Consider the following 9,381-nt stretch of genomic DNA (forward strand, 5'->3'; position numbering starts at 1 on the left):
TAGAGAAATTAAATTAATTTTGCAAAAGATTGTCAATAGGTCCCAGAAGAATTGGTCTAAGAAATTATATGATGCACTTTGTGTTGGGAAACTTAGTAATTTCAAAAAAAATCCTACGCACACGCAGGATCATGGTGACAAATAGCAACGAGAGGGGAGAGTGTAGTCCACGTACCCTCGCAGACCGTAAGCGGAAGCGTTATGACAACACAGTTGATGTAGTCGTACGTCTTCATGATCGACCGGTCCTAGTACCGAACGTACGGTACCTTCGCGATCCGCACATGTTCAGCTCGGTGACGTCCCACGAACTCACGATCCAGCAGAGTGTCGAGGGAGAGTTTCGTCAGCACGACGGTGTGATGACGGTGATTATGAAGCTACCGGCACAGGGCTTCGCCTAAGCACTGCAACGATATGATCGAGGTAGAATATGGTGGAGGGGGGCACTGCACACGGCTTGGAACAATCAACTTGTGTGTTCTAGGGTGCCCCTTGCCCCCGTATATAAAGGAGCAAGGGGAGGCCAGCCGACCCTTGGGGCGCGCCAGGAGAGGAGGAGTCCGAATATAGCCGTCCAATATATCAATCTTTATGTCTCGACCATTTCGAGACTCCTCGTCATGTCCGTGATCACATCCGGGTCTCCGAACTACCTTCGGTACATCAAAACACATAAACTCATAATGACGATCGTCACCGAACGTTAAGCGTGCGGACCCTACGGGTTCGAGAACTATGTAGACATGACCGAGACATGTCTTCGGTCATTAACCAATAGCGGAACCTGGATGCTCATATTGGCTCCTACATATTCTGAGAAGATCTTTATCGGTCAAACCGCATAACAACATACGTTGTTCCCTTTGTCATCGGTATGTTACTTGCCCGAGATTCGATCGTCGGTATCTCAATACCTAGTTCAATCTCATTACCAGCAAGTCTCTTTACTCGTTCTGTAATGCATCATCCCGCAACTAACTCATTAGTCACATTGCTTGCAAGGCTTATAGTGATGTGCATTACCGAGAGGGCCCAGAGATACCTCTCCAACAACCGGAGTGACAAATCGTAATCTTGATCTATGCCAACTCAACAAGTACCATCGGAGACACCTGTAGAGCACCTTTATAATCACCCAGTTACGTTGTGACGTTTGGTAGCACAAAAAGTGTTCCTCTGGTATTCGGGAGTTGCATAATCTCATAGTCATAGGAACATGGATAAGTCATGAAGAAAGCAATAGCAACATACTAAACGATCAAATGCTAAGCTAACGGAATGGGTCAAGTCAATCACATCATTCTCCAATGATGTGATCCCATTAATCAAATGACAACTCATGTCTATGGCTAGGAAACATAACCATCTTTGATTCACTGAGCTAGTCAAGTAGAGGCATACTAGTGACACTCCTTTTTGTCTATGTATTCACACATGCACTAAGTTTCCGGTTAATACAATTCTAGCAAGAATAATAAACATTTATCATGATATAAGGAAATATAAATAACAACTTTATTATTGCCTCTAGGGCATATTTCCTTCAGTCTCCCACTTGCACTAGAGTCAATAATCTAGATTACACAGTAATGATTCTAATGCCCATGGAGTCTTGGCGCTGATCATGTTTTGCTCGTGAGAGAGGCTTAGTCAATGGGTCTGTAACATTCAGATGCGTATGTATTTTGAAAATATCTATGTCTCCCTCCTTGACTTGATCGCGGATGGAATTGAAGCATCTCTTGATGTGCTTGGTTGTGAAATCTAGATTCCTTTGCTAAGGCAATTGCACCAGTATTGTCACAAAAGATTTTCATTCGACCTGATGCACTAGGTATGACACCTAGATCGCATATGAACTCCTTCATCCAGACTCCTTCATTTGCTACTTTCGACGCAGCTATGTATTCCGCTTCACATGTAGATCCCTCCATGACGCTTTGCTTAGAACTGCACCAACTGACAGCTCCACCGTTCAATATAAACACGTATCCAGTTTGTGACTTAGATTCATCAGGATCAGTGTCAAAGCTTGCATCGACGTAACCATTTACGACGAGCTCTTTGTCACCTCCATAAACGAGAAACATATCCTTAGTCCTTTTCAGGTATTTCAGGATGTTCTTGACCGATGTCCAGTGATCCACTCCTGGATTACTTTGGTACCTCCCTGCTAAACTATTAGCAAGGCACACATCAGGTCTGGTACACAGCATTGCATACATGATAGAGCCTATGGCTGAAGCATAGGGAACACCTTTCATTTTCTCTCTATCTTCTGCAGTGGTCGGGCATTGGGTCTGACTCAACTTCACACCTTGTAACACAGGCAAGAACCCTTTCTTTGCTTGATCCATTTTGAACCTTTTCAAAACTTTATAAAGGTATGTGCTTTGTGAAGTCCAATTAAGCGTCTTGATCTATCTCTATAGATCTTGATGTCCAATATATAAGCAGCTTCACCGAGGTCTTTCATTGAAAAACTCTTATTCAAGTATCCTTTTATGCTATCCAGAAAGTCTATATCATTTCTAATCAACAATATGTCATCCACATATAATATTAGAAATTCTACAGAGCTCCCACTCACTTTCTTGTAAATACAGGCTTCTCCAAAAGTCTATATAAAACCATATGCTTTGATCACACTCTCAAAACGTTTATTCCAACTCTGAGATGCTTGCACCAGTCCATAAATGGATCGCTAGTGCTTGCACACTTTGTTAGCATCCTTCGGATCGATAAAACCTTCAGGTTGCATCATATACAACTCTTCTTCCAGAAATCCATTCAGGAATGCAGTCTTTACATCCATTTGCCAAATTTCATAATCATAAAATGCAGCAATTGCTAACATGATTCGGACGGACTTAAGCATCGCTACGGGTGAGAAAGTCTCATCGTAGTCAACTCCTTGAACTTTTCGAAAACCTTTCGCAACAAGTCGAGCTTTGTAGACAGTAACATTACCGTCAGCGTCAGTCTTCTTCTTGAAGATCCATTTATTCTCGATGGCTTGTCGATCATCGGGCAAGTCAACCAAAGTCCACACTTTGTTCTCATACATGGATCCCATCTCAGATTTCATGGCCTCAAGCCATTTCGCAGAATCTGGGCTCATCATCGCTTCCTCATAGTTCGTTGGTTTGTCATGGTCAAATAACATGACCTCCAGAACAGGATTATCGTACCACTCTAGTGCGGATCTTACTCTGGTTGACCTACGAGGTTCAGTAGTAACTTGATTTGAAGTTACATGATCATCATCATTAGCTTCCTCACTAATTGGTGTAGGAGTCACAGGAACAGATTTCTGTGATGAACTACTTTCCAATAAGGGAGCAGGTACAGTTACCTCATCAAGTTCTACTTTCCTCCCACTCACTTCTTTCGAGAGAAACTCCTTCTCTAGAAAGGATCCATTCTTAGCAACGAATATCTTGCCTTCGGATCTGTGATAGAAGGTGTACCCAACAGTCTCTTTTGGGTATCCTATGAAGACACATTTCTCCAATTTGGGTTTGAGCTTATCAGGTTGAAGCTTTTTCACATAAGCATCGCAGCCCCAAACTTTAAGAAACGACAACTTTGGTTTCTTGACAAACCACAGTTCATAAGGTGTCGTCTCAACGGATTTAGATGGTGCCCTATTTAACGTGAATGCAGCCGTCTCTAAAGCATAACCCCAAAACGATAGTGGTAAATCAGTAAGAGATATCATAGATCGCACCATATCTAGTAAAGTACGATTACGACGTTCGGACACACCATTACGTTGTGGTGTTCTGGGTGGCGTGAGTTGCGAAACTATTCTGCATTGTTTCAAATGAAGACCAAACTCGTAAATCAAATATTCTCCTCCATGATCAGATCTTAGAAACTTTATTTTCTTGTTACGATGATTTTCCACTTCACTCTGAAATTCTTTGAACTTTTCAAATGTTTCAGACTTATGTTTCATCAACTAGATATACCCATATCTGCTCAAATCATCTGTGAAGGTGAGAAAATAACGATACCCGCCGCGAGCCTCAACATTCATCGGACCCCATGCATCAGTATGTATGATTTCCAACAAATCTGTTGCTCGCTCCATCATTCCGGAGAACGGCGTTTTAGTCATCTTGCCCATGAGGCATGGTTCGCAAGTACCAAGTCATTCATAATCAAGTGATTCCAAAGTCCATCAGAATGGAGCTTCTTCATGCGCTTTACACCAATATGACCTGAACGGCAGTGCCACAAATAAGTTGCACTATCATTATCAACTCTGCATCTTTTGGCTTCAATATTATGAATATGTGTATCACTACTATAGAGATTCAATATAAATAGACCACTCTTCAAGGGTGCATGACCATAAAAGATATTACTCATATAAATAGAACAACCATTATTCTCTGATTTAAATGAATAACCGTCTCGCATCAAACAAGATCCAGATATAATGTTCATGCTCAACGCTGGCACCAAATAACAATTATTCAGGTCTAAAACTAATCCCGAAGGTAGATGTAGAGGTAGCGTGCCGACCGCGATCACATCGACTTTGGAACCATTTCCCACGCGCATCGTCACCTCGTCCTTAGCCAATCTTCGCTTAATCCGTAGTCCTTGTTTCGAGTTGCAAATATTAGCAACAGAACCCGTATCAAATACCCAGGCACTACTGCGAGTAAGGTACACATCAATAACATGTATATCGCATATACCTTTGTTCACCTTGGCATCCTTCTTATCCACCAAATACTTGGGGCAGTTCTGCTTCTAGTGACCAGTCCCTTTGTAGTAGAAGCACTCAGTCTCAGGCTTAGGTCCAGACTTGGGCTTCTTCACTTGAGCAGCAACTTGCTTGCCGTTCTTCTTGAAGTTCCCCTTCTTCCCTTTACCCTTTTTCTTGGAACTGGTGGTCTTGTTGACCATCAACACTTGATGCTCCTTCTTGATTTCTACCACCGCAGCCTTTAGCATTGCGAAGAGCTCGGGAATTGTCTTATTCATCCCTTGCATATTATAGTTCATCACGAAGCTCTTGTAGCTTGGTGGCAGTGATTGAAGAATTCTGTCACTACAAAAAAAGACACATCCGTGACATTTTGGGCCGAACGAATTTTTTTCTGTCATACTTATGACAATTCTATGACAATAATTGTGACAAAACACGATATCATCATAGATGTGGTGGCGTCCTACTTCTATGACAAAAAATCATGACAGAAAATGGGCTTTTCATCCTGGGCGGGCCGGAGACGCAGCTGCATGACATTCTTTGGGCCGTCCATGACGGAAAAAACCGTGGTAGAAGCGAGGGCGAGGAAAATATTAGGGTGTTCCCGGTTACGGTGGGTGGTCGGGGCCGAGCGATGCGCGTTTCTCTCGTACACGCACGCGCGTGGGTGCGAGGCGTTGGGCTCTAACTGAACCCGAGCGATTGCACTGCAAGCTACGCGTTACTGAACCCGAGCGATCGATCGATGGCTGTTAACTGAACCCGGTCGAGCGATTCCTTCGCTACTGCTACTAACTGAAGCCGATCGATGCTGCCTCTGGATGAACAGTGAGTGTTGCTGGGGTTTGATGAATAGTTCCCGGTGGGGGTGGATGAACATGACCCCATGGTGTTGCCTCTGGATGAACAGTGCGTGTTGCTGGGGGGGTTTGGATGAACAGTTCCTGGTGGGGGTGGATGAATAGGACCCCGTGGTGTTGCCTCTGGATGAACAGGACCCCGATTGATCGAGCCGGTTGGGGCTGGATGAACAGGACCACTCCGTGGAGGGCTGGATGAACAGTAGACGGTGGAGGGCTGGATGAACAGTAGCCCGTGGAGGGGTGGTTGAATAGTACCCCGTGGAGAGGGCTGGTTGAACAGTAGCCGGTGGAGTAGCGCGCGGTGGAGGCTGGATGAACAGGAGCCCGTGGATGAACAGTCGCAGGTGGAGGCTGGAGGAGGTCGACGGTGGATGAACAGTAGCCCGTGGAGGCTGGAGGGCGTCGACGGTGGAGATGAACAGTATCCTGTGGAGTCCCATTTTGCGGTACGCCACACCCCTCCCGATGAACAGGACCCCCGTTTCGACCGTAGCGCTCCAACACAAGTCTGTTTCCTCCGTTTTGCGGTACGCCACACCCCTCTCGATCAACAGGACCCCCGTTTCGACCGTAGGAGGTCTGTTTCCTCCGTTTTGCGGTACGCCAGACCCCTCCCGATGAACAGGATCCCGTTTCGACCGTGGCCGGTCGAACAGAAGGCTGTTTCCTCAGTTCTGCGGTATGCCAGGACTCGTTTCCGTCGGCTGTTCCGTCCAAGCCGGTTGGCTCCCACGCGTTCCGTTGCCTCGCGATGAACACGACGCATTCCGTTGCCTCCCCATGAACACGACAATGACGCAGTTTCCCTATTCCGACCCAGCCATGTACACGAGCCCTGGCCGTACGTACGCGCGAGTAGGCGTTCGAGACCCCGCCCGTATGTACGTACGTGGCCGTATTTACTTTCTTGCACCTTGGCCGATGTACGTACGTGTACATGCTACGTGCGCGCCTCTACTACGACACGTCCGCGCCTCAACATCGACCAGTATGTACGTACACGTTCGCGACCAGAATGACAACGCTACGTACACTTCGACCAGGTGGGTCTCGACTGTCAGGCACTTCCTTGCGTGCGAAGATGTAGCTGGTGGGTCCCACCAGTCAGGGGGGCGAATCGTTTTTTTTTTGCCCGGACGCACTTCCTTGCGTGCGATGATGTCGCTGGTAGGTCCCAGCAGTCAGGGGGAAACATTTTTTTCATGAAATACGGTTGCCCGTCTGGTGGGTCCCTGCTGTCACGTGGAGGAATCATTATTTTCCGCATAATAAGGAGGCACTTCCTTGCTGCGGCCGTGGACCCAGCTATCAGCCTCTCCACGTACAGTCCACGTCCGATGGAAGTCGTTCCTTGACCACGTTGAGCATGCCGCGCCGAGAGCACCACGGCGGTGGACGACGGCGAGGCCTAGGAAGGGGACGACGCGGAGCCGGGGAAGACGCGGCAATGGATACCCACGCGGAGAGGAGTACGAGGGTTCACTGGTTCGGCTACGGTGTGAGGCTGCCGTCGCCGCAGAATAACAGGGGGTGTGGGTGAGTGGAGGGGTGGCCTGGCCAGTGGTGGGAGTAGTAGGCGGCGGTGAGGCCTCCGCAGCAGCACAGCCGGCCACGAGAGGCAGGAGCAGGCGGCACGGCCGGTGCTGCTTTGGGCGGCTGGAGCAACAAGACCAGAGGTTGAAGAAGCATGACGGCCGTTGGATGGACATCGTACGGTCACTGCAGCTATAATCATTTATATTGACTAAGTTGACAAAGCCCTTGGTACACGTCAACTTAGTAGGCCCACAGGTCAGCTTCCGAAACGGTGCGCCCCAGATGTCAGGGGGAGGAATCATTTTTGGGCGGGTGAAGCTAGAATATCCGAGATTGAAGAAGAAGCACGACATTTGTTGGATGGACATCCAACGGCCACTGCTACTAGAACCATGTGTTGACTATAAGTTGACAAAGCCTTACATATGTGTCAACTCTTTTTTTTGAGGGGACGCGTCAACTTAGTAACGCCACAACTGTGTTTCAGATAACATATAGCCCATTTGAGATTTGTAAGAATGTGCAGCCAATTTTTGAATTCTAATGAAATTTACTACAGCCCATTTACAGTTTGTCAAAAGTACAACCCATTTCAACCAACCGTTCAAAACAGAATTCAATAAAATTTCCCACATTTTGATGGGATCCGAAATATTTTTATCCCGAAATTTCTAGTCAAATTAAATACAATTTCAATATAAATTTATATTACGTAAAAATCCAACGAAACATTGCGGTCGCAACAATTAATGAAATTAAAATTTCAATATCCAAAAATAATATTTTATAAAGTAATTACGTGTTTGGTGCATTTTATATAGTTACTGCCCAGTTTTTATAATTACATCCCATTTATTATTTCTTAAAGCCCATTTTCTTGTTAAGCCTAATGCATCCCTCCTAGGAAAGATTTGCGGCCCAGTGAGGCGGAGAATAACAACTTGACCTTGCCTGGGTATTCCTAAAAAAAGTATAGCTAGGCTATACATTTTCAGCTTGAAAAAAAATAATATCTGGCCTGGGCTAGACGGGCCACAGCCCGCCCAGTTAATAGTTGCAGCGATGTTTTCGTTGTTGTTCAGAGGAGAAAAATTAATATCTGGGCTAAACTTCGCTCAAGAAAAACTCTGCAGTGCTCACACCTCAAAAACACAAATACTGCTCGAGCTGCTTGGTCCCAGCTGTCGGCCGCTTCTTGTGAAATTCTCTCGTTTATTGACTACATAGGTTGACAATGGTGTGGGACCGTGATGTCAGGAAACCAAGAGGAAGCAAAAAAATTTATAGTTTTATATACTAATAAGGAGGCACTTGCGTACGTACGGCTATGGCCCTGGTGGGTCCCCACTGTCATCCTCTCCAAGTAAAGTCATCTCCTCATCCTCATGTCCGTTGACCATGTTGACAACACGAGACGGTGGCGCCACGGCGAGCGCAATAACTCGAAGGACGACGGAGAGGGCCTCGCGGGCCCTACGGAAGGTCTGATACAACGCCCGCAGCTCATTCGGGAAGCCAGGATCATAGGGCCACATGTCTGCGACGGCATTGTCGTTCGCTTGTTCACCGGTGCTCGTTGAGGAGACGGATGTTGCAGCACAGGTCCTCCTACGCAGGTAGCTCTTCCGCCATTAGGGCGTCGAAGTGCGGCCGCACCTGCTCTATGGTGAACACGGCATGAACCGGCTTGGACAGTGGCGCCGGCTCCTGGTCGGAAGCTACGTCCATCGTCTGATTGTTGTCGCTCAGCTCGGCGAGGTAGCTGGCAAGCCAGCATGTTCGGCTGCTAGACCGACCCGCTGCCAAGCACGAGTCTGACTGCCCTGGTCCACCCAGACCGCCTCCCTCGCCCGCGCGCGCTTTCCGCCCGAAACGGTCAGTGCCGCCCGCCCTGCTTCCCGGTGCATGCGATTGCTCCGCCTTCAAACGACACAAGTGACATCAGTCCGTCATTCTGCCATCCACATTAATGATACGCGGTTGCCGAGGCGGCTACTCTGGCGCCACACGTCCGTCCCTCCGCCGCCCACCATTGCTATATAAACTGCTGCGCCGGCCATAGCCGCAGTCATCCGCATCGGTTCCTATTCTCCTGTCCACACCACTACTGCCCACCATGGCTTCCTCGCGCTCCAGCGCTCTTCGGGACGGGCGGACGACGGACCACAAGGAGATGGCAGCCATTGCTGTCGACTGGCTGGCCGGCAGGCAGCCAGAGGACGACGACGTCCCAATGGAGAACATGGTAGT

Source organism: Triticum aestivum, chromosome 6D (genome assembly GCF_018294505.1).
Source record: "Triticum aestivum cultivar Chinese Spring chromosome 6D, IWGSC CS RefSeq v2.1, whole genome shotgun sequence".
Lineage (NCBI taxonomy): Eukaryota > Viridiplantae > Streptophyta > Magnoliopsida > Poales > Poaceae > Triticum > Triticum aestivum.